The sequence below is a fragment of the Schistocerca nitens genome, chromosome 3, assembly GCF_023898315.1.
Source record: "Schistocerca nitens isolate TAMUIC-IGC-003100 chromosome 3, iqSchNite1.1, whole genome shotgun sequence".
In the NCBI taxonomy this organism is placed as follows: domain Eukaryota; kingdom Metazoa; phylum Arthropoda; class Insecta; order Orthoptera; family Acrididae; genus Schistocerca; species Schistocerca nitens.
In genome coordinates, this window is record NC_064616.1 from 936,063,903 (window position 1) to 936,090,253 (window position 26,351).

Genomic DNA, 26,351 nt, shown 5'->3' on the forward strand with positions numbered 1-26,351 from the left:
TGCTACCAGGCTAGCGTCATCAGCAAACAGAAATATTTTAGAGTTATCCATAATACTAGAGGGCACATCATTTATACAAATAAGGAACAAGTGTGGCCCCAACACTGATCCCTGGGGCACCCCCTACTTGACTGTACCTCACTCAGACCCTACATCACAGCCATTCTCAACACTGTGAATAATCTTTTGCTGTCTGTTGCTAAAGTAAGAGGTGAACGAATTGTGAGCTACTCTCCGTATTCCGTAATGGTCCAACTTCTGGAGCAATATTTTGTGATTAAATGCTACACTGCTGTTGGAACATGATGGACTTTCGAGAGAATTAGCAAGGGTCTATGACCTGACAGGGACATCTCTTATTTATCGAAATCAGGTGGATTCAAATGCTACATGCGAAGGCTGGAGGATTCGTGAGAATATGACAAATAAGCGATACTCTGACGAAATGTGAGTTGAGGGGTGAGCTCTATATGGTTTCTTCTAAGTATCGTGGACAAACATATTAGAACTTGTCACATACGTCTCGGCGAAGTGACTGCAGTAAGAAAATTAGGGGTTAATAGCAAGGTGTTCAGCGAGAGACAATCAGCAGCAGAAATTCTGTCTTTTGTTTTCTCGATAAATAAGAGAAATAAATTTACATCAACATCCATATTCATATTTCGCAACCCATCGTACAGTGCAGGCAGAGGGTACCCTGTACCACTACTAGTCATTTCCTTTCCTCTTACATTAGCAAATACAGCGAGGGAAAGAAAAACTGTCTCTATGCCTCCGTAACAACGTAAATTTTTCGAATCTTATTTTCGTGGCCCTTAAGCAAAATGTATGTAGGCAGCGGCAGAATCCTTCTGCAGTCAGCTTCTATGTATGTCGGTTCTCAACAGTGTTCCTCAGAAACAACACCACCTTCCCTCCAGGGATTCCCATTTGAGTTACCTGGCAAGTGTAATCCTAGTGCAAAAAAAAAAAAAAAAAAAAAAAAAAAAAAAAAAACTCACCATGCAAAGGGACTCTCATGATCAATTTGATTAATTGGCCAATCAGTTGATGTCAATGACATGTCGCTGGGTGGGTGCAAGTGACGGAGAGAGTACCACACATATAATTCGCGAGCTGGAGTGATAGTCGGGTGTTTATTCGTTGCGGCGACATTTTTTAACGAAATTTGAATCTCCCACCTATACAAGGAGAGATGGCCATCATAATAAAATCAGCTATATTACTAAATGTATAAAGTGGCATGCAGTATTAAACTGATAGTAGATACTCTTAGCACTACATCATGAGCCAAAAATGAGTTTAATATTCTAATACTGTGATATAGGACTTAACAGATATTAAGCTGATAAAAACAGATCTTTTACCAGATGAGCAAATACTTAGAGGAAATATAGCCTATGCCATAATGGTGTACTTTATTTTCAACGATGTGAAAACGAGTGTGTCGTCCAATTTCTTCTGTCTTCGAAAATAACTCATATAAAAGGAAGAAAACTACATTTCACGTGAGAAATTCGAAGTGTATGACCAACAGCATCACCGTTTCAGATTGTATAAAGTGGATTTTTTAAACTGAGGAGTCTTTTTTGGTGTGGAATTTCAGTTAGAATTATACATCCAAGCTGCGTGTGCTGGTCTCACAGTGTCTGCGGCCAGCAGCCGACCAGAAGCAGTGGCTCAGCCTTGCACTACTGTCGGGTACAAAGAAAAGATTCCGGCTGGTCTAGTCGGTTCTTGTCCGCAGCCACAGGGACAAGTCCCAGTGGCGACTCTCGCAGCTCCCGCTGGATAGCTGAATACTGAGCAAGCCAGTATGCTGATAGGGCGGTGACAGAAGCGGACGCCTATGTTAAATAAGAAGATTCAATATGGCGAATGTTTGCGCTGGACTATTATTCCCCCTCATGTAAATTGATCAGTTGACAGCTGGGCCACCATGGTAATAGGCTCTCTGCACCCTGAGCATATGGTACTGCAGATATGTGAATACCGAGAGATTGTTGGTTAACTACTGATGTGGGTGACACACGCACAATAGGGATGTTTCTCCTTGGTGCGGTGCAGTAGTGAGCCCGGTGGCAGACAGCGTCCGGTGTGGGCCTGACGATCGTGCGTGCTTCACTATCGAGAGAGTCTGCAATCGGAACGTTTTTTTCGCCAGATGACCTTTATGGAAACGTGGTGAAGGAAGGTACTTGTTTTCTAAAATGTTGGTTCATGCAAGATCTTGCACATATTTAGCGCTACGATGTAATTGTGGTCGAAATTAAATTACTTGATTTGCATAACGTTTGTGTGTGATTCTGAAACGTTTAAAGCATGTTTTATTACAAAGAATTATCAACACAAGATGGTGGTGGGTGTTTTAAGGAATCTATTTGAGTTCTGTAAACTGTTAAACAAGTTATTTGATAGGGTAGTCCAAATGGACTATTTCCTGACATTTTTATATTGCAAATATTAGCTCTTCCTTTGACCCCAGCATTACTCAAAAGGGCACAGTATTCAGAGGAGGGCTGAAAACTTCCATCCCTGAGTGCTGGTAGTTTGGTGGGAATTCCCCAGGCATTCCCCACCATCTGATGCATTGTTCAGGGCTATGAGTTCACAGGAGGCCAAAATCTGGTATGTGATCTGTGGTATGTAGTATCATGATCTGTAATTAGGACATTTGGCGGTTTTTCACATCCATGGCGGCGCCCGGACGACAGACACAGACGCAGGTGACCTAAAACAATAGCTAAGACACTGCAATTCATTCCATTCCTTGGTGCTTATGCTTCTTACATCATAGGAAGTGGGGGTACAGGAGTTACAGATGCAAGCTCTACCCAAGTGAGGGAGACCTGTCTCCTGCAGATTGATTAATATTATTGACATTAATTTGGATTTTGGGTCATGCACTCCTTCCTCTCCAGCACAGACTCAGTCTGTTTTGCACCAATTTTCTCTGTGATGTGGTGGGGACAGGAAGGCCAGGGGATTTCCCAGGGTGGGGACCAGTGGCTCAGAACTGAACAAGTGCCCCTTTCTGCAGATAGGTGGGGGAGGAGGGGCAGCATAGGTGTGGGGTTTCTCAGAAGAACTGATTATCCTCAGGGGGTTATGAATCAACCCTGAGTGGTTATAAACCACTTAGCAGAACAATGGTTTAAGGGAGGGGGATTGGTAATTTGATCAATTTAATTAATTAGCATATCAGTTTGATATCAAAAGTGCAACAGAACCCACTTTGCCCTACTACTATAGTTATTGTATGCTTAGCGCATTGATCTTTTCTCAGATGAATCAATCTCTACAAGATATTATCCTTCGTTATTTGCTTATTCTCTTTCAAACTGAGGTTCCAAAAGCCTTTGCTTCCCCATCATCTTCCGGATTTCTTTGCTAAAACATGGTTGGTCTTTTCCATCCTCAGTCCACTTACTAGGCATGTACTTATCCAGAGTACAATTTACAATCTGTTTAAACTTTGCCCACAGTTCCTCCATGTCCATCATAATGGAATTAAATTGTTGCAATATATTATCAAAGTGAGATGCAAACAACTGATTATCTGCTCTTTCTAGCAGAAACACTCTTCCTGCCATCTTGACTGATTCATTAATTTTCGTAACAGTTGTCGCTATGATGACAGCATGATCACTAATTCCCATATCTATACTGACGCCATCGATGACTTCCAGCCTGTTTGTAGCTACAAGGTCTAAGATATTCCAATTGCCTGTGGGCTGCCGAACTAGCTGCTCAAGACAGTTCTCGGAAAACGTGTTCAAAATTACTTCGCAAGACGCACTGTCTGCACCTCCTACAATGAATCCATAGATGTCCCAGTCTATACTCGGCAGGTTAAAGTCGCCTACAACAAGTACTGCACGATCTGGCTATTTACGCGCTACTGACCGTAGACTTTCTTTGAATGGCTTAGAATCGTTACAGCAGTATCGTATGATCAATAAAAACATCCAACAATTAACTTGGTGTCATCTAGACCTGTTATACGCAACCAGATAACTTCACTGTCACACTAACTTTCAACCTGAATGGAGACAATATATCTGTAAACTGCAACAAACTCTCCCTCTCCCATGGTGGCTTGTCCATCCTTCCGATAAACGTTCCTTGACTCGCTAAATGTCTCAGAGCTTCCTATTTCGGGTTTTAGCCAGATCTCAAACCCAAAAATAATGTGAGTGTAAGAACTTTCCTGGTGGGCAGTTTATAGGTAAAATTTTGACAGTAGAAATGTCTTTACTCTGAACGTGGTCTGCGTATCGACTGGCGAGTTAAACTACCATCTAGATTAAATAAAACCCACGCATGCTCCACAAGTACTCTGCTAATGGAGGTCAGGAGTGCACTACACAAAGGAAGCAGCTATGCTTCCTTTGTGCAGTGCACTCCTGACCTATCAAGCATAGCTGCTTCCTTTGTGGAGTGTACCCGTGACCTATCAAGGAGAGTCCTACAATTCTCTACCTGATAACACAGGTCTAGAAATCTGCAGTCGAGACCATCACAGAATCAACAAAGCATTTCGTTGAGGTCCTCCACTCTGCTCCAAACCAAAGGACGCTGATCAACTCCAGGAATAATGTTGCGAATTGAGAGTTTTGCTTGCACCCTACACTCGGTCACCAGCCTTTTACATCACCTCCGCCAATCACTTACATGTATGAGGATGGCCTCAGAACCCATGCGACAAGCATGGTTGGTGGCGACATGAGCCACAACTTGCAGATGACTACACCCTGAACGCTTGATAGCTGCAGGCAAGGTAACATCTACATCTCAGATGAGGCTCCCCAGCAGACATACTGGTTGGACATTGGTTTTCTTTCCAGTCCTAAATGCTACCTTCATGGGGTGCTTCCTAATGTGCCTAATGTTGGCGCTCTCAATAGCTAGCAAGCTCGTGGCTATGTGTGCATGCTAAGACACAGCTGAAGGACCAGCCAACAGTTTCGCTCACAGGGCGAATAGACCAGATGACCAGTCTCTACGTTGGACCTCCCCTTCAAGTGACGCGAACGTGTTACATCCTGCTACTCACCGTGGTAATGAATGCATTAGCTGCAAGCCACATTTAAATAGCTTCTATGAGAAGCTATCGAATAATTTCGTGGAGCTTGTACATCACAAAAATGATTCAAATGGCTCTGAGCACTATGGGACTTAACATCTATGGTCATCAGTCCCCTAGAAGTTAGAACTATTTAAATCTAACTAACCTAAGGACAGCACACAACACCCAGTCATCTGTACATCACACAACACAGCCAGCAGATGATGTCATTACCCAGCATTTTGACATTCAATGTGTGTCAGTATGTGATAATAATAAGTGTGATTCACCTATAACCTGATGTAAGCACAGAAGTGTCATCATATTAAAACACATTCATATATCCAGCAATATGCTATATATGCAAAAGTTTATAATGTGAATAAAGAAATAATGTTTGTTTCTCCCTATAAAAGCCATTGGCTGCTAATGGAGTTGCATAAGCGGTATGTTAAGGCTGGATGGGTGGAACACCCTTTTTGCAGTCAATTCGAAGTAACTGGCAGGTCCTACAATACGACAGAAGAAATGAATACTCCAATTCTGCTCAATAGTATGTGATTTATAATGTAGGACCATCATATTGTGGCAAGACAAACATTTTCATGTCTTTGCTTACATATCCTGATTGAGTCCACTTTGAACATATACACCTATTTTCAAAAACATTATTTCAGCCCAAGTACCAGCTAATAAGAGAGATATTGTCAGGCACTGGTGGTATAATATACAAGACATTTTGTGAAAGCAACTCCATTACATCATTTGAACAGCTGATGGTGAATATTGTGTTTATATTTGATGATGTTGTTGTGGAAAATCAGAAACAGATACGAAAATGATTGTTTTTTGGTAATCATGGGGTAACAGATGTTTTTTATTTGAGCCAAACATAGTCGAGTGTTACAAAATAATTGGTAAAGCAAACCTTATTACTGCTTTCAAACAAGACAATATCAATTTGAAAAAGATATATAAAACACATTTAGGACCTAACATGGCATTCAACAAATTTAGAGTTGCATGTGGAGATAGCTGGAATCACATGCAGTACAGGGTTTTGGTTATTGATAAAACGTGACAATTGGATCATTGATGATACAACGAAACTTTCAGGAGATTTTTAAAAAAATAATGTATCAGTATGTAAGTGCATCAGTATATAGCACATCATGGACAAATACGGTCCTATAATGCATCATAACAAGCAGGTGTACATAGCCATAAATGTTGAATTAGTAAAATATTCTTGTATATCTACACAGAAATATGAAATGTATTAATACAAAGCACAAAATCGATGTCAGAAAGTAGTGGGACACTACAGAAGAATTTAATATGTTAATAGATTGCCTGATGGATTTTGAAATTAAATTAGCAGGTAGCCTGCGAATATATGTGTTATATCACATATTCAGTCCAAGAGGGTGCAGAGTCATAACATCCATGTGGATGTTAATGTGAAAATTGAAATGATCAGTGAAAATCCCAGCACAAAGGTATACTATGATCGTAAACACAAATTTTGAGAGGTACATTCAACACATTAACACAAAATTCAACAAATTATGGAGAAAATCAATATTTTAATTCCAAAGGTCATTAATACAAAAGTAGAGCAACACAAAATTCAAGAAGTTCTGGAGAAAAATCAGTATTTTCGTTGCAATGGCTGTGGTACTTGAAAATGTGCTAATAGAGATGTCGGAAGGAAAAGTAGTAGTCTGAGTGTATATTCGTTGCATACTGTCTCAAAGTCTCTTTTGTGCACAACAACATGTTGACCAGAACGACAAAATACAATGTCATTGGGCATGTAGTGAGATTCAAGAGAAATTATGATCGCTAAGAGTGAAACATCTGCCTCGAGCAATCAGTCAGGTGTCTATCGAAATACTCATGGTTAGTAAAAGAGTTTGAGGTATCTGCTGAAAAAGTGCAGGTTAAGCTCTTTTTACTCATTTGGGCGAAAAGTAGGAGGTATATGATCCTGGTCCATAAAGTAGTGTTGCTTCTCGCCTTTGGAATATAGCAATAACTCTATTTGTTTCGTGTTTCAGACACTGACCAGCTACTTTAGAAATGTAGAGGGATCCAACTACGGCAGGTCTGGAATTGTGATGGCGAATGCGATGGCTTCAAAGTTATAAAGGCCACAGACGTTATATGTTTTGTACCTACCTGTGAGACATGCATCGTTCAGGTAATTTCTAACATAAGCCAAAAGCGACCATGCAAATCAGCATTTATCCTTCTCATCCTGGCAATTAACAGATACATTTTTAGCGGAGAGAAGGAGAAAACTGGACCCCCATTAACTGTCTCAAAAACGTACACTTACACAGCAGGATGGAGTAAGGCCTTACCAGAGCCTCTTCCCTTCGTATCAGAAAAATGCTTTAGTATGATGCTCTTGCCTAAAGTTCCATACGACTCTGCAATTGACATATCATGCAATAGCATACTATCTTTCCCCCACAGTCTGACGACGCTTGTATCTATAGCATCATTACTACCTTCTTTAGGGGAGGTGCAACAGCTCGCAGTGGGAAACTATTTTGAACCTGATGGCAGGATACCGCTGGGCAGTGTTGATTTCAGGGAGCTCCCTTTCCAAGACTGTTCGACAGGCATGAAGGAAAGCAGCCTGATCCCAAAATCCAGCATTTATGTTGTCAATGTGGGACTGCAAAATCCTATTCCTGAAAGCAGCAGCAACTGCAGAGAAGTCTAATGTAGCTGCGTGTTTTATCTGGTGTTAGTGAACAAGAAGGGCTGTGGAGCTCCTACTCCTAAACCTGGGAAAGGGTGATGGCGATGACATTGATGGTACCTCCCTGCTACCGTTAGGCTGGTGGGCAGTGGCCTGATGGCCCCAGATTAAATGAGACAGACATCGGCGGCCCGCCCTGCCACCACTAGGCTGGGACGGTAGCCTTATAGCCCTGGACAAAGTAATGCAGATGTCAATTTCACTGTCCTGCTACCGGTTGGCGGAGGTGACACAGGTGTTGACGGTCATATCAATGAAGGATCTGACGCTGGTGTAGTGAGCTCACCTCTGCAAGCTTCCAATACTTCTTCTGTGACTGGAGAAGAACCGAAACTAATCAGTATCACACACATTTACTAGCAATAAACATCTACATTCACCAATAAAATTAATTTCTGATACTTACATCGAGGTTCACTGATAATAAGTGCTTCCAGCCAATCATCAATGTACTTCATGTGGCCTTACTGATGTTCATGGTCGAAAACTGTAAGGAGAGTCTGTTTGCTGATGACGAGTCTCCTCACATGGCGCAGCAAGTAATCTTTCGATCGTGGGGCCATGAGGTACATACTCCACTGCAACTGAAAGTTGGTCGGTCGTGTCATGATGACAAACACTTCATCTGTGCCGATAAGATCAGAAACTTCCCATTCTCACACTATTTGCGTCAGTGATTTGTATGTGTGTGTGTGTGTGTGTGTGTGTGTGAGAGAGAGAGAGAGAGAGAGAGAGAGAGAGACGATGGGAGGGTGAATGGGTGTGGTTCTTCACCTGCTGCTGTTATTTCCTATACACTGTACATACTGTAAATGATTAAAATCATTCATCTCCTCATTTAGTATAATGTATCTCTGCTGCTGTAAATAAAGTATATTTGGTCAGTTACTCTTATGTAATTAAAATCATTCTGCATTAATGCTATCTCTGCTTGAGAAAAAAGAGTGGTAAGTGGGTACAGTCAGCACATTTGGCATGTTCTTAAGACACAACCGTTTTTACAAATTAATTACAATAATTATATTATATTACATTTCTAAAAAATCTTTAATTTTTTATCTTATAAGAAACTCTTTATACTAAAAATCTTTATAAATATAACATACTAAAATATAACACAGGGTGTCGTAAAAAGAATGACCAGATTTTATGTAGAATTATTTGTTAGGAAGGAGGGCTTAAAACCAACAAATTGCATACTAAATTAGTCAGAAAAGACAGAAGTTTATAAAAATCCATAATAAATGGTCAATATGTCCTCCACTGGCTGCATGGACGACATCTAGCCGATAGCTGAATTCATCCCAAACTGAGTGTAAGGTGTCTTCTGTCACTGAAGCTACAGCAGCTGATATTCTGGCTTTTAGTTCATCAGCGTCACGACGTAAGGGAGGAACGTAAACACATTGTTTAACATATCCCCACAGGAAGAAATCACATAGTGTTAAGTCAGGGGACATAGGAGGTCAAGAGTGTAAAGCCTGGTCTCGTGGTCCTGTACACCCTATCCACCGTTGAGGAACGTTGGCATTGAGGAAAGTGCCCACATTGTTGTGCCAGTGCAGTGGTGCTCTATCTTGCTGATAGATGAAATTTTCAGAGTCAAGTTGTGAGAATACGCAGTTCCGTAGCATTGCACTATACGTATGATTGTCCTGTTACAGTTTCTTCCTCAAAAAAGTAGGGTCCATAAACCTTCCTTAACGAAACAGCGAAAAAAAGTTCACTTTTGGTGAATCACGTTCGTGTTCAGTTGTTTCATGAGGATTTTCGAGCCCCCATATATGCACATTATAACGGTGAACCTTACCGCTAATATGGAAAGTTGCCTCATCGCTGAATATCAACTGTGACATAAAGTGTCATATTCCATGCCCTCTAGAATAGCATTGCTGAAGTCCACTCGCTTCACTTTGTCAGTATCTCTAAGAGCTTGTACCAGTTCTAATCGGTATGGTTTGAGGGCTAAACGACACTGTAGACTTGTGGGGGCTCTGCTCAAATGCTCGTCAGATTTGTTCTACTGTTTGTTCAGGAACGCGTGGCCGGCTAGGACTTTTGCTTTTATAGAGGCACCCTGTTTCTTCAAACTGTTTATACCACTGTCGAATGTTCTTTGGTAATGGTGGTTTGCACGAAATCGAATATGAAACACCCGCTGAGCTGTGATCACTGATTGAGTACGACTAAATTCAATAACACAATACGCCTTCTGTTGCGCGGACGCCATATTGAGCGAGATCGGCTGCATGCTCCAGGTCAGACCTCGTAGTGACCTCTAGCGGATTTTCTCAGAAACTCTAGACCATGCCTATTACATCTAGCGCTGTTTCAGTTACCTAGTGACACTTGTCTCAATATCATTACAAGTTAAAATCGGGTCATTTTTTGTGGGACACCTTATATAATGTAAATAATTTAATTAATTAGTAAAAAAAGGCTGCGCAGTACAAACATGCCAAGTGCGCTCAGTGTACTGAATTATACCATATGTAGAAAAATTCAAGCCAGTTTTGAGTTATTACAATGATATAAAATTTTAGATGAAAATAATGGGCTTTTTGAATGTGCTAGAATTAAATTTTTAAATATTCATTTTGATGTATCAACTTCAGTGGTGGATGGCTATCGGCTGTGAGATTATTAAATAAAACTAATTTAATACTTTACATTTTATTCAGTGTTAGGTGACCATCTAACACCAGATTACTGTGGAAAAATCACAGCAAAAACTCTTTGATCACGAAATTCATTATAATTATTTTTAAGTTTCTTCATTCCTTTATACCTCAGTTTAATATCCCATCCTTCACAACATTGAATATTTCAGCTACAAATTACTTTCAAATATCTGTTGTGCAAAATAACTTTAAATTCATTATTCAGTCCCTAACATATTGTATCTCCATGTCTAGTACTCAAATACTGAAACCGGTTATGTTGTATAAGAATTTAGTTGAAGCTCACTAATCTTCTTAAACAAATTGGTATTGTTAGCATTGTTGAGCGTCTTCAGTAAGGCTTCCATTTATATGGAATAAAATTTATTAACAAAATTTGAAATCCATATGGTACTGTACTATAATTTTCTAGAGCTATTCTTTTATCATACTGAAATAAGAATTCTTTCTGAAGCGTTTTGTTTATTAAAGTTTTAGTACTTACATCTCTAGTTATTTGGTTGTACTCTAAAAGTATCTTTTTTATCACTTCTTCCTCAATTAATCTTATCATAAATTCGGCATTCAGATTCTGAATATACTTATAGTTTAAAGTGAATCTGTTTATTTTCATCTCTATATTTCTATCATTTCTCTCAAAATAATAACTTTTAGGTGCATTTGAAACCCAATCTGCAATCCAGATATTTCCTAATTCAGCAGTCCATTCTTCTAGTATACAATCTGTTTGCACAGTATTTCCACCATTATCAATGCATACTATGTGGCATCACAACTAGTGCGCGATCGCCAATTTGTCTATTAAAAGCTTTACTTCAAAATGTATGTGGGCTGCAATGTAAGCCGGTAGAGTATTATACGGTCAGTAACGGACGAGTTGTGTCCTGCAGACTGACATCACGACCATCTGTTGCAGTTGCGCATGTGACAGCAGTGGAGTGGTGCTGGCAGGCCACTTACATTATATGAAACTAAAAATATTAATAACTAATGTAGGAATAACCTGAGGAACGTCATGTTTCATGTACAACCTTCTGTTGTGAAAACAAACAATATGTCAAAGTCTGAGATCAAAAATAGTTGTATTTAGGAAGTTAGTAAAATTCCATGAAAAAACGTAATTTTCCGACAGTCAAGAATTTAAATAAAAACAGTGATGTAATAGTTCACCTTCAGTGACTATGTATGATGATCTGATAACACTTTCAGTGTTCATATATAAATTTGGAAAGTTTTTAGTTTCAGAAAACCTCTATGACTTTTCTATAATAATAATTTCAAGAATTCTAAGTAAATATGTGTATTGTGTGTTAGGGTGCGTGTGAATGAGAATGCGTGCATGAGAGTATGTGGGACGTTTGGCATTATTAAAAATCATTCATGTAATTTTGTACAGGAACTGGCAAGTGTTCCAACTCTGTAACGTGGGAACGAATCCACTAGTGGTTCCCCTACTAGTGAATGTCGGATGTCCAAGTATGTATGCTTATGTATAAGACAGCCAGAACATTCGCGACTACATAATAAATTTCCAGATGTAGAGTAAATCTTATAGTTCATTTTGTTTTGTTTATTTAATTATAGAGTTTTGTGTTACTTAATTTGATGACGTCAATGAGCCTAGAGAAGTGGTTGGTGCTTGCTAGATTTTGGCGCGAGCCGCGCCCTAGAAGTGAGTTCTCATTGGTCGTAAGTGCTGACAGCGAATGAGAAGCGAGACGGTTGGCCACTAGCGAGGAGATAGAGTTTTGAGTGTGGGAGGGTGAGAGGAGAGTCGCGAGCTAGTTTTGATTGGAGGCGCTTATGCTGGATGTGACTTTTCGCATTATGTGTAAGATGAAGTCTTGGGATGACTTCCGCGTTATGGTCCAGTGTTAATGGTACCGAGCGAGGTGGCGCAGTGGTTAGCACACTGGACTCGCATTCGGGAGGACGGCGGTTCAATCCCGTCTCCAGCCATCCTGATTTAGGTTTTCCGTGATTTCCCTAAATCGTTTCAGGCAAATGCCGGGATGGTTCCTTTGAAAGGGCACGGTCGATTTCCTTCCCCATCCTTCCCTAACCCGAGCTTGTGCTCCGTCTCTAATGACCTCGTTGTCGACGGGACGTTAAACAACACTAACCTAACCTAACCTGTTAATGGTATCTGGTAGTGACCAGAAACTGTTTATGAAAGCTTTAGAGTGTTGTGATAATTCGTTCTGACGAAAATCGCGAGTGAACTTTGAATTATATAGCGTGGCAGTACTGAGTATATTCTTACTGAGTATTTTATGGCGAGCATAAACTTTGACTAAAGACAACCACTGAATATCGTGTGCAGAAGTAATTGGCCGATCATTGACTGTGTTACAAGTAATTGGTTTCGGAATTTGGGAAGGTAAAAGTTCTGGCTGTTTTAGGTATGGTGATAACTGTGAGCAGAAACTTTACTAATTTTCGTAAATGTGGGCTGATGATCTTGCTTAACGGCAATAAAGATCTATTGAAGGTTTAAATTTGAACTTCATGTTTAAAGTACGAGTGATATCCCCTTTCTGAATCATTTCTTTAAAGTACATAGAAAATTTTCAGCAAATTTTACTTATAGCGACCTCCGACGTGTAGCTATGAGGTTATAGTTATAGTTTCCTCCACACTGCTTTTCTGTCATCTCGTAAGTAGCTGCAGTCAGGAGTTTAGGTGCGAAGATCTCCCGCTGTAAAGAGGTAGGTGAACAAAAATTATAAAAGAAATTGCATTGCAGCAGCAACGTATAATCTGTCGCAATTGGTGCATCGCACGTACGCACGTAAAAATCCGTCGCAACTACACAGTCTGTATCAAAATATATAAAAGCTTTTCTTGTTATTTTCACCATTATCAATATATGCTACACTGTCTGTATCAAAATATATAACAGCTCTTCCCAGGTTATTAAATATATCTTATAATCTGAGTCTTTGATGTAGAAATGTGATGCATTGAATGCTCCTATAAAAATATTTGTAACTGTGTTATTTTCCACATAATAGTCCTTGAAACTGTACTTTCCCTAAACCATATTCTAATTAATAAAATTTATATATGTATATTATCTACTTGATTATACAATAGCATCTCATAAAATTGTTGTAAATCTGTAACATACTCAGTTTTACTCATATTTCGCCATTGCCCTAATCCTTCCCTGTAGTGAATTTAGACATATCATAGCAACAGCTGGTTTTCCTGGAGTTTCGTGTATATTATTAGGACCTGTGTCAATACATATTTTTTCCATTACATATGTTACACACATCTTATTAGTTTTAAACTTACATTTACTGGTTTCTAATGTCATTTTCATAAAGTCTTTCACATAATTTTTAAACAACTGGTTGCTTTTGTCTCTAGAATTCCACACTCCATAGTTATCTAAAATTTTATATTCTTTCCCTATAGCTTTATTTACTTCATCAGTTGTCCAAGTTCCAATAAAACTTCTTTCATCGTCATTGTGGTAACATTTATTTATTCTTTCTTCTGCACATTTTACACACAAAAGCAACTACAGTTTTTCGTTTTATCAGTGTTTATTTGTACAGGTAAAACAGGATGATACAGTCGTCTAAGTGCCACTACTATACATTTTATAAATCAGTTTCATTTTCTAAATTAACATCTTGTCTTACATGTTTCTATTGGATGACTCACAGGATAATAATCATAATAGTGTAGAGTTGGATGGAGACTACACTCATCAATATATCTTTTTTGTGTTAAAACTATCTGCTTCAGCTCTCAGTTTTATCATATTTGTGCATCCTCCATGAAAACCATCTCTTGGATTCAGTGGTTTGACAACTACAGGTAACTGTTTAATTTCTAAAGCTTTTTATTCGCTGTTGTGTCAATTCAGTTGCATTCCCAAAACTCTACTATATTATATCCTAAATTTCATATTTCTTTACTTCTTGTTAATGTCTTTTGATATAAATCATCCATTGATTCTCGATTTTTGTTGTTATGATACTGATAAACAGTATTGATTTCTTCATCAAAGCCATCTACTTTAGCCCCAGCTATATTTACTTCATCACCATTAAAAGCAAGTTTAATATTAGTATTGTTTAAACTGTTTAACCACACTACAGATTCTTTATTATAATTTTCCTCTTATTCTTTATGCAATACAGCGTTTCTTCATTAAGGCATATATTTAGATCTGTATACAGCCATACAAACTCCAACAATTGTTAAATAACACAGTGGCTCTTACTTACTTACTTACTTTACACGATCAGGCACAATGGGCCGCACGCTGCTTTGAGAGATTACCTCCACTTCTGCCTGTCTTTGGCTCCTTTCTGCCATCCTTCCAGCAGTCCCACTCTCTGAAGGTGTTTGGATATGCAGTCACTCCATCGAGTTCTAGGTCTTCCTACGGGTCTTCTGCCGGTTGGTTTGGTGTTGAGGACAGTTTTCGGACATCTGTTGCCCTGCATTCGAGCAACATGCCCTGCCCACTAGAGTAGTCATGTCTTCATTATAGCCACGATGTTCAGCTCTTTGTAAATATCATACAACTCTGTATTGTGACGAATCCTCCATTTCTCACTCTCATTATCGTAAACTGGTCCAAAAATCTTCCAAAGGACTTTCCTTTCAAATATCATCAGTCAGTTCAGATCTTGTACTCCAGGTATCACATCCATATAGTTCTACTGGCTGTATGAGTGTTTTGTAGATGTTTATTTTGGAATGTCTTGGCCAACTTCTGGTTTTGAGGAGAGCATTAAGGCTGTGGTAACAGCGATTACCTGCCTGTAGTCTTGCCTGTATTTCTGTTTTACTGGATGGTTCATCTCTGAATAGTGTACCCAGATATCTGAACTCCCTGACTTGATGATAAGAACCTTCAGTTGTCTGTAAGAGTGGAAATGGTTCATGAGTTTCATAATGTCTATGGTGTAGAACCATGTATTCCATCTTGTCACGATTGATTTTCAGTCCAATTTTCTTCGCTGTTGTTTCCAGAATGTCAACCATTTCCCCTAATTCTTCGTGCGACCCAGATAGTAGCACTAGATCACCATTATATCCGAGGTACTTGATGTTTACATCCCCAGTCTGGACGCCTGTGAGTTCATTAGATGACATCTCTCACGTTACCCTATCTAATGCGAGATTGAAAAGAACAGGTGATAGTCCATTGCACTACCATAGCCCAGTTTTTGTTTTGAATGTTTCAGTCACCTTATTACCAATTTTTACCTTTCCTGTAGTATCCATCAGGCAGGCCTATGTGAGGCTTACTAGTTTCTTGTCAAAACCGAACTCTTCCAGACACCTCAGCATAGTTTCCCAATGAATGCAACCATATGATTTTCTGAAGTCGACAAACGGCATGTGTAGTCCTTGGCCAAGCTCCCACCTTTTTTCTTCAATCTGGCATAGGACAAAGATTGGGTCGATAGTAGATCTCCTGTGAAACAGTGACACAGTGGCTCTATATTAGATATTTCTAGGAACTGTTTCCTTGGTTTCAAACAACCTCCTCTCAGAATGTCTACCTCAGAACTACAGTATTCATTAATTTATTTCCTCATTTTGAGCACATAGTTTTCATTAACTTTTAACTATGCCTTTTTAGAAATATTTCCCTACCTTTTGGTTTATAGTATCACCACAATAAAATTTGAAATCAAATATTTCTGCAAATATACTAAGTTGTTGCTACCCTCTATAATTTAGGCCTAATTGTTTTGTCTCTGATATCATCAAAGATAGTTCCCATGTAGAAAGTATATGGCTTTATTGTACTTTCGACACAGTACTTCAGAATGAATTGTGAATAATAAACTTTACTATAATGAGCTGCAAATGTATAATCATTATGTTTATTAGATATCTTCCACCTACATAATTCATCATGTATTTTAAATTTGTAAACAGTTTCGCCATTACAATTGTGAACTAATGTGAGATTCAGGATATGTATTCCTGCTTCTTGTTAGCTTCATTATCAATCCACATGTATTTTTCAGTATAGGTACAAGGAATGTTCCTGAGGATCCTTTTTAAACACTTAAGCTATTTTCCGGTAATATCTTATTACACTTTGAACATTCAAAAATATATTCTTTTTAATCTGCCATTAACGTAACAACCATTTTTACTACATTTTTTACAACCTATAACTATATATTCGTCTAAATTTTCTTTCACATACACCACCTTCTTGAATTTTGTATTGCATGTAACATTTATTATTTTTAATTTCTGTAGTTTTTACATTTTCAAAGCCACATACCTGTTCTTTGGGTATCAAACAAATACTTTTACATTCTTCACATTTAAGAGCTATATCACAAACTGCCTCCATTATAACACTATCTGTTACATTTCTCACGATATATCTTATTTTCTTAGCATTGTGTTTTGTACCACTGCGTAATATACATATTTTTCTTTCTATCTTTCATTTATGTTCATTCTTGTTGTTAGATGTTTTGTCACATTTATCACATAATTTTGATGATCCTAAGAATGCTATCATACTAATAATCACACCAAAATGGTTGTAATATATACTTATTACTTCCTCAGGACCATGATAGATAAGTGAATTGAAATGTTCAGCATGTACAACATTTATTGAATACCCAGTAGTTGCTCAACATTTTTAATATTACCTAGAGAAAATCCTTTTTCATAGTATTCGCCTAACTGGTTGACTCTTTTGGTAATTTGTATCTATCTCCTTCTCTGATTTTCTTAATTTCACCAGTAGTTAGTTCTCTGCCCAATACAAAATCAGTGTGCTACGTTAATGCAACTATTATTGCTCTAGAACAACACAGGGCATCACTGTAATTAATTCCAGCAATGTATCTTTTAGTCTTCTTTTTGTCACCTACATTTATTATTTCATTACCTTTACTACCTCTTGGAATTACTAATGAAGTATTTGCTACATCTATAGACTCCCGAGATGTTAATGTATCTATGTTTTTATTCCATATAAATTGAACAGATTCTTTAGTATTATATGATGCTTTATATCCTGTAGAAATTGGTAAAACATTTTTAGATTTATTGTTGTTATATTCAGCTTATCTCCAATTCTAAAATTAGTTGTTTTTTTACCGACTTATACCATATAATTGAGTGCTTTTGTTGTATAATCTGTTTTCTCACTATCGGTATCGAGTTTCATAATATTAGCATCGTTAAAGACAATTTTATTGTCAACAGACCAGGCTTTAAATATCTGATCAAATTTGGTTTTTATTTCTTTAATCTCAAATAAATGGTTTTTCGACAATTTGTTGTAGTTTTATTGCTTAAATAGTTTGCTACTAAGTGGATAAATTTGATCTAGTCTCACTATTTTTTCTTGTCTAGGTGGTAGCGCCTTGTTTCAAAAGCATTGTCATCAAATCTGGAAAACTATTTATATTGAGTACACGTTTTTGTTTTGCTTTAGTCTTTTGGAATAATTCTTGATGAAATAGAAAATCTGTAATTTACTTTAGCCTGTAATACAAAGAGTTTTAGCTCTAGCTTTGAGTCAAACTACACTTATATTATTGAGAGTTCTTGTAGTAATACATAAACTATGTGGTATAATTAAATTAATAAAGTCATCTTTTCTTAGTCTGCTGTAATTAGTTATATTATTTATTCTGCAATAGTCACGATTGTGAGCAATCCTTAATAGCTCCATTTTAGTCTCTTACTTAACATTAGGTGTACCATGTGTCTCTTTTTAACCCACGAGGGTTTTGTCGAGGCCTCTACTCCACTCCATAAACATCGCAGGACCAAACGCTCCTGTGACTTTTGATCATTAATGGGGTTGTACACTCATCAACATTTCGCCCCTAGCCGACCTAGAAGTATAAAAAATTTACCTGTAATACCTGAAGCACCATGTGGGTAATTTTTTACCCACACACTGTAAAATGCAATTTTATATCAATAACTCCTCTTTGCAGAATTTAAATAGTTTCTGGGCGTGCCTCTACATTATTAACAAGATGTTTGAGTATATTACAACAGTTTAGGATATAAATAACCTGAAATAACATTCGGTGGTTTGACGATGCTTTATGTCAGCGTGGCTTTTGGTTTCCTATGGACTGCTGACATGCAGTCATCTTAGATTTGATTAAATGTTATTAAGGAAACAAAGGAGCTGATAAGCTTTGCCTTGCTTCAGAAACATCTGTTGACTCACAACTGCATTGCCTGCTCCACGCCAGGTGCGAAATTTAGAAATTTGTGGTAAGGTCTTATGGGACCAAACTGCCAAGATAATCGACCCCTAAGCTTATGCACTACTTAATCTAACTTGAACTAACTTACCCTAAGGACAACACATACACACCCATACCTGAGGGAGGACTCAAACCTCCGATGGGGGGGGGGGGGGGTGAGCCTTATGGACCGTGACAAGGCGCCTCAGACGGCACGGCTACGTGGCGTGGCAAAGCCAAGCTGCTGTGGTTGGCAAAGCAATTCTTCAGACGTAATCGTAACATCAGGACTGAGAATTTCTTAATCTCTGGAAACTGACGGATGAGCTGAAACAAAAAAGAACAAGTTCAGTTGGCACCCTTTGGAGATCACCCAAAGCATCCCTCCTGCAGTGTGAAGTGGAGATAACATGTTGCATGCAATACGCTTGTACAAGTCGGGTGGCAACCTCTCTCAGTATACCAAGGGAAGGGAAAAAGAAGAAAATATTCTTATGATAAGTGACGTGCAATCTGAATGTCAGGCCAATGAGAATACTGAGAAGAAACTTCAAGAAAGTGTGAAGTTTTATAATAAAACTAAGGGTGGAATCGATATAGTTGATCAAATGACTAGACTGTACTGTGCCTGAGCTGACTGCCTCTTATGGCCTGTGCATGTCTTTTAGAACATTCTTGACCTTGCCATGTTCAATTCTCATAGAATCTTTAAGTCACTTATTTCTAAGAAGATTTTGTGACGAGACTATCCTGAGAATAACAGATGAGCTTGTTAGCTGTTTAAAACTGCAGACAGGTCCCAATCCCCCTTGGGCACTCGGTATTGGCGCTGGCCAACCTGTAAATAGAAAGTTTTGTCGAATTAGCGTTTCCTGCAAAGACCAAAAAGGAAGAAATATCATAGGTATGTTTAAAGGTCAACAAGCATGTGTGCAAAATCTGCCAACCAAAACTCTTATCGAATGTCCTTCCGTGATCTGCAACTACATAGTTTCATTAACTACATTCCTGCTATTATTTTACGCTAAGTATGGATGAGTGTATGTGGATAATACTAATAACTGAGAAACACAACAGCTATGTTCTGTAGCTGATGAGGCATCACCACTTTTTTTTAAAAAAATGCTAACTTTTTAATCCTACTGTGTTAAACTTTTCTTGAGTAAGCACAAATAGTTCACAAGCTTCAGTGAATAACGGTAGGTGGGAGACAATGTTGTTGCTCTGAAGCGTTAATGGGCCTGTAATCCTAATATTTTCACCAAAAGGCGAAAGTTGTTCTGACACAGGTGCAATGTTTACAAAAAGGATCATTCCTAATAGAAAACAGAGTAGAACGACATCTTCTGTTATTGAAATAACGTTGCTGAATGAAATTGGCACACTGACATTTTATCAAAACGATTTGCTACATGAAAAATCGATATTTTTGTCTAAAACTGAAACAGCTGTTAATACAATTAGTACCCATAACTGATGTGGTGCTTCCATTTGCTTGAGTCTATTAAGGCACTGCTAAATTAAACGAAACGGTCCTTTCTACTATTGCAGGAATTGTAACACACGCCGGATCAATCAGACTATTTTGGCATGAATCATCATTTTAATGTGCCAGATTTACATAAATAGCATGACGGAATGCAAAAAGTACTGAAATAAAATGCACACTGCTACAAATAAACAGTACTATTTTAGAAAACAGGGACATAGTCTCATCTGTCCGTCATATGCTCCAGTTTCTCATGTAAAAGATTGAAAAGACGAAGTATGGCTTGCTTTGATAAGCGAAATCTGGATATAAATTCGGAATCAGCGTTGTTTCACTTTTTCTCCTTCTTCATTCACATGATTGGTTCAGACAAAATCTCGTCATTCCTGTCTGCAATTGCATCTGTCACTATTCCTGCCATCTTGAAAATTTGTTCCCCAGTTAAGCTCACCAACCGGCCAAACATCGCTGTTTGAGTTATCCCAAGTTTATTGGTTTATTCTCCAGTTAGGCTTCATTCCGGGGTCGTACGATGCATTTCTCGCGCTGTTGCGGGAATAGAGCTTAAACAGCTACTAACTGGAGATTGTAAAACTGGCCCCTATATCCACATTAGAATTTGTGTCTATTGTAACTGTAATTGTAATTTTATTTATCCTGTAAATCATACATTGTGTGCAGAGAGGCGCATGATGATATAGGACATGTCAAAAATGCTGATGAGATGACACATAGTTAAAATGATTATGACAGTGATATTATAATGATACAAATTTTTATATAATAATATGTAATGCCTAGAAACAAAAAGCATATATGTTGATATCCTGTAAAAAAATTCAGAATTGCACAATATTTCTAAAGAAGTTCCCATTATTGAGGGAAAGAAACATATAAGCAGATAACATGGAAATTCAAAAGCACATTTATATTTAAAAATTTATTAGTAAAGTAAAACAGGTAAACATGACACACTTCTGCATTAAGGTATTTAGGCTTACATACAAAGTACAGAACATGGACAGAACAAATAACATGGAAATTCTAAAGTATACATTAAAAATACATTAAAAATAGGAAAACTCCCTTTTCTATTACAAAGTTTATTTTTGTATACAAATGCATGCACAAAAAAGTAACAATTTGAACAGACTGACAATGTATATAAGAAGGATGCGGAAGCATGGACAGAGAAAGGAACGATGTAAACAGACTTACACTGTGTATAGGAAGTTGAGTTTTCAGGAGAAATTAGAATTTTTGTCAAGAAATGCAGTAACAATGTAAAAACAGTGATTTGATAAAAATTGTTTTAGTTTCGTTCTCATTTCCTTCAGATTATTAATTGACTTGATCTCTGATGGGAGATGGTAGTAAATTTTTGTGTCGGTATATTTTAGGCTGTCAACATATAATTTGGTGCTGTGTGCTACAATTTTTAGCTGAGTTTTGTTTCTGGTGTCATGTATGTGATAATCTATATTTGTGTGTAGGGTTCCTAAATGCTGAGCTACAAAGCAGACCTGTTCACTGATGTAAATGCATGGGATTGGCCTAATTTTTGATGATTTAAATTATGTTTTACAGGATTCAGTTCTGTTTTTCAATGCCTTTGTTCTGACCACTTGTTTTTGTAATTTGGAAATTGTATTGGATTCAGTGTATTTCCCCAGAAAATTAGGTCATAGCTCATAATGGATTCATATAAGGAATGGTATACGAGCTTCAAAATGTCAAAATTGTCTGAAACTCTTGTTGATTTGAGTAGGTAGTAGATTTTGTTGAGCTTCTTTGCAACTATCTCTACATGCAGTTTCCTGTTTAGTGTACAACTGACGGTTAATCCAAGGAATTTGGTGTCTTGCACACTGATAATTTCATCTTTACCTATATGTATGTCTGCATTGAAGGAGGTAACATTCTGCCTTGTGTGAAAGTTCGTGCTTAAGTTTCCTATGTGTTCATTAGCAGTCTGTTAGTCACAAACCAAGATTTTATGTGAGAGGTGGTTTCATTGACTGTTTCTTGAAGCACATCTCTGTTGGAAATTAAAATATTTGTATCATCAACACACACAAAAATTAGCATTGAGAATGTTTTCTGGGAGGTCATTTATGAACAGTGTGGAAAGGATTGAACAGAGAACAGACCCTTGTGGGATACCACAACTTATATTTAGGGTATCTGACCTGCAATAGGTAGATCCTTGGTTTTCTGATTTCTACATATTGTCTCCATTCACTTAGATAGTTAGTGAACCAGCTGTGAGCAGTAACCCTGATTCCAAATTTCTCCAGTTTTGTGAGGCACAGCTTATGGTTGACCATATCAAAGGCTTTGGATTGGTCAAGAAATATACCAGCAGCAGGCTGTTTATGATCAATTAGACATGAGCACTTCTCTAAAAACTCTTACAGAGCATTTATGATTCACCTATTTTTTGATAACCGTATTGAGGAGATGTTATAATGTTGTTGGAGTTTAAAAAGAGTTCTAATCTTATGGAAATACAGTATTCAAATATATTGAAAATGTGGATAATATTGCAATAGGCCTATAATTCTCCATGGCATTTTTCTCTCCGTTCTTGTACAGTGGTATAATTTTAGAAATTTGTACCTGGTCAGGAAATGATCCCTCCTCAAAAGAGGCGTTTATGATATTAATCAGATGCCTACAGATGACACTGGAACCCTTTTACCATATCATGGCCATCAGACTTTTTTTTTATTCTTTTCCTAATAATATTCTCCATCTCACAAGATGTCGCTGGAGATGGGAAAAAGGAGTTCAGGGGAATATTGCTGTTAGGATGAGAGTGTACAATGTTTGAACAGGCAGGTAACATATTTTTTTAAATTTCTGAAAAATGTTTGTTGAAACCATAGGCAATTTTATGTACATTTTCTGTTTTCATCCTTCTATGTTGAACTTAAATTTATCCTCTATGGTTCTCTTTCTTCCAGTTTGGTTATTTCTTATACTCCATAATGTCTTACATTTGTTAGAGTAGTTCCCAATGAAATGATCATTGTGAGCCTATTTTATTGCTTTAATGACTCTTCTATAAGTATTTTATTTTTTGTTTTTTAAAGTACAGATTGAATCCTTTTGACTTGCCTCTGTCCAGTTTGGTAGCTTTGTGCACTAGCTTAATTTTTTTCTCAGGATGTTTTAATGACTTTTGTAATCCAAGAATTTTTCTTTCTGTGGGTCATGGTTTTCGTTTTTTCCTGGAAATGTTAATGGATGTGGTACTGGAAAATCTGTATGAAGTTTTCAAAATTTTCATTTACTGTTTCTGAATCATATACACTTTTCCAGTCCTCTGCCCTTACACTATATATAAAATTATTTAAATTACTGTCATTATAGGTTATACATTTTACAGCTACTTTGTCAGAAAGAAGTACAGAGTTTGAAACTTCCTGGCAGATTAAAACTGTGTGCTGGACCGAGACTCTAACTCGGAATCTTTCATTTTTGCAGGCAAGTGGTTGACAATCTAAACTAAAAAAAAAAAAATGAAATTATCATATGGCATTGTTGGGCAAGCGGTCCCATTCGGGTTCAGTCGCCAAGTGCAAGTCTTATTTCAGTCAGCGCCAAATAGGGAGACATGCGGCCAATGATGAGGACGAAATGATGATGAGGACAACACAACACCCAGTCGACGAGTTGAGAAAGTCTCCAACCCGGCTGGGAATCGAACCCAGGCCCAGTGCATGGAAGGCAAGCACGTTATCACCCAGTTAAGCAAGCAGACACCAGCTGAACTACTCAGGCACGACTCACGACGAGTCCTCGCCGCTTTACTTCCGCCAGTACCTCGTCTCCTATCTTCCAAACGTCACAGACGCTCTTCTGCGAATCTTGCAAGACTAGCACATTCGGAAGAAAGGAAGTAAGGCTCTGAGGATGAGTCGTGAGTCGAGCTCGGGTAGCTCAGATCTTAGAACACTTGCCCACAAAAGGCAAAGGTCCCGAGTTTGAGTCTCGGTCTGGCACACAGAATTAATCTGCCAGTAAGTTACATATCAGTGCACACTCCGCTGCAGAGTGAAAATTTCATTCTAAAGTACGGGGTCTGATGATTTCAACTGAATAATAAGTGCACTGTGATCTGAAAGCCAACATCCCTCACCTTTAGAGTGCAATCAACGCCAGTTGCAACCTGGTCAAGACAACTTATTAGCCTTGTTGGAGACATGACTTTTATATTCAAGTTGAAAGAAAACATTTAGTTCACAAAATGTGACCCTTTGGGGGATTCTTCAAGAAAGTTGATATTAAGATCTCCACGTAGAATAACTTTTTTAGAATTATTGAGAGATGCTTTTTCTAGTAATAAGCATCTATAAATACTCATGTCATGTATAATTATGCCTGGTTACATATACAGGCAATTCTCTTTTATACTGGATCAACGGAACACGAATAAATAAATAAAGCACACTGTTGGATCCATTAGTTACTGATGTTTAGAGTGCGTGACTGTTATTTGGAACATTTCTAATTATTGGTCGGATAAATGTTTCATTAACGCTTTACCGTTAAATCATTGTAACCAATTGCCCCGAGAAAAATCTCTCAGTCCATCGGTCACATGGGAGAAAAATTACCTGCACTTACTTTGTTCTATTATGGTAAGCATTTTGAAATTCCCGCCTTGATGTTTCCGTGTCTGTGAAGGTGAACTCTGACTATTGCGAGTAGAAAAAGCTACTTTGGTCCGGTGTTCAGGCTCTCAGGCAGTGGTTGTGGATGATAGTGACTTAGTGAGGTTTTTAGTGAGTTTGGTCGTAGAGGGACGAAGAATTATTTTAATTGGTGTGCTGTATATCGTATGCAATTCATCTGAAGTTTCTTAGTGTGTTCATCAAGTCCAGAAGCCTAGAATTTTTATTCGCATTTTGTGTCTCCCTCGTTTGCATTTTGTACGTAATTTTAACTAATCATTACGTTATTTTCTTGAATCGTGACATCCGTAGCTTTGTTACAACACAGTTTGTAGAGGCTACTGAAGTGAGATGTTGTATAAACTATCTACGATAGATGGTGTACAATATAAGATTGTATTGTAACTTAGCTGATCCGTGATTAGAATAAATGACTATGTAACATTTTCTCGATTCCTTATGCAACTTCTTTGTGTGTGACCGCCCCGCATAAATAACATGTGTGATACTATTAGTTGAATTTCGTGTCGCTTATTTGTAATGATCGTGTGGAAATCATACTGTGATGTTTCTCTTGTTCAGAGATCCTGGACATTGCAAATAGCGAGTGTTGTCTATTCCAAAATACCCGTACAAATTTTTGAGCAATTTATTTTGATTGTATTACGATAGTAAATTCTATGTCATTATCAGATGATCCAAGGGTGAATAAATAAATATTTAGAATGCAATGCTGTCGTAAAGAATTCCAGTCCCGCTGTTTGCATTGACGTTTTTCTTATTCCAACAAAGTTCCCCGAATGGTACCGCGGATAAGGCAAACTTTTGAAACCACATTATTTACCTGCAGATAAATGTTTACTGAAAGAATAATTTAGATGATTACGTGCGTTACATTCATTCCAGTATGTGCCACATGCTGTTCGTGCCATTATCCCGCAAGTACCTATATTGGAAATAAAATAGCCAAATGACATCCATGAGACATAACGGTTCAGAACTTCATTGGATTTCAGTTTTATTTTGTTTCTTGAATGTAGTTGTAAGATAGTACTTGATGAAAAATGTGCATTTCAAAGGACCATCAAGTACTTTTTGCAAGACTTAATCACAGATTGAAACAAAGAGAAATTTTTGATTAATTACTACTAATCTGACATTTAATTTTAAACAAGGTTTCTGTAGACTTAATGTACAGAGAAATGATATGAATGGATCTGTATTATTAACCTAATCCAGAAACAAAATATTTTTTCCTTATCTGCCAGTCGGTATCATCAGCCATCAATTTCATGTGCACACACATGTGGCAGTAATATATGTGTATGTTTACCTGTGATGTGTGTTGCATGTGAACGATTTTTAACCTGGCTGAAAAATTTATCAGTGTAACTTGCGTTTATTGTGTTGTGATGATTGACTAGGGACATATTTCGAGG

The 26,351-nt window shown here is 37.8% G+C and overlaps 1 long non-coding RNA gene across 1 annotated transcript in view; it reads left to right on the forward strand.

Annotated features, from left to right (window-relative positions):
• The window catches only part of LOC126249012 (uncharacterized), a 193,430-nt gene extending 167,787 nt beyond the window's left edge, over positions 1 to 25,643 (forward strand). Inside the window, exon 2 of the long non-coding RNA XR_007545587.1 lies at positions 25,289 to 25,643. This is a non-coding gene — a long non-coding RNA (uncharacterized LOC126249012). The remainder of the gene's footprint in view (positions 1 to 25,288) is intronic.
• The last annotated feature ends 708 nt before the right edge of the window (positions 25,644 to 26,351 follow it).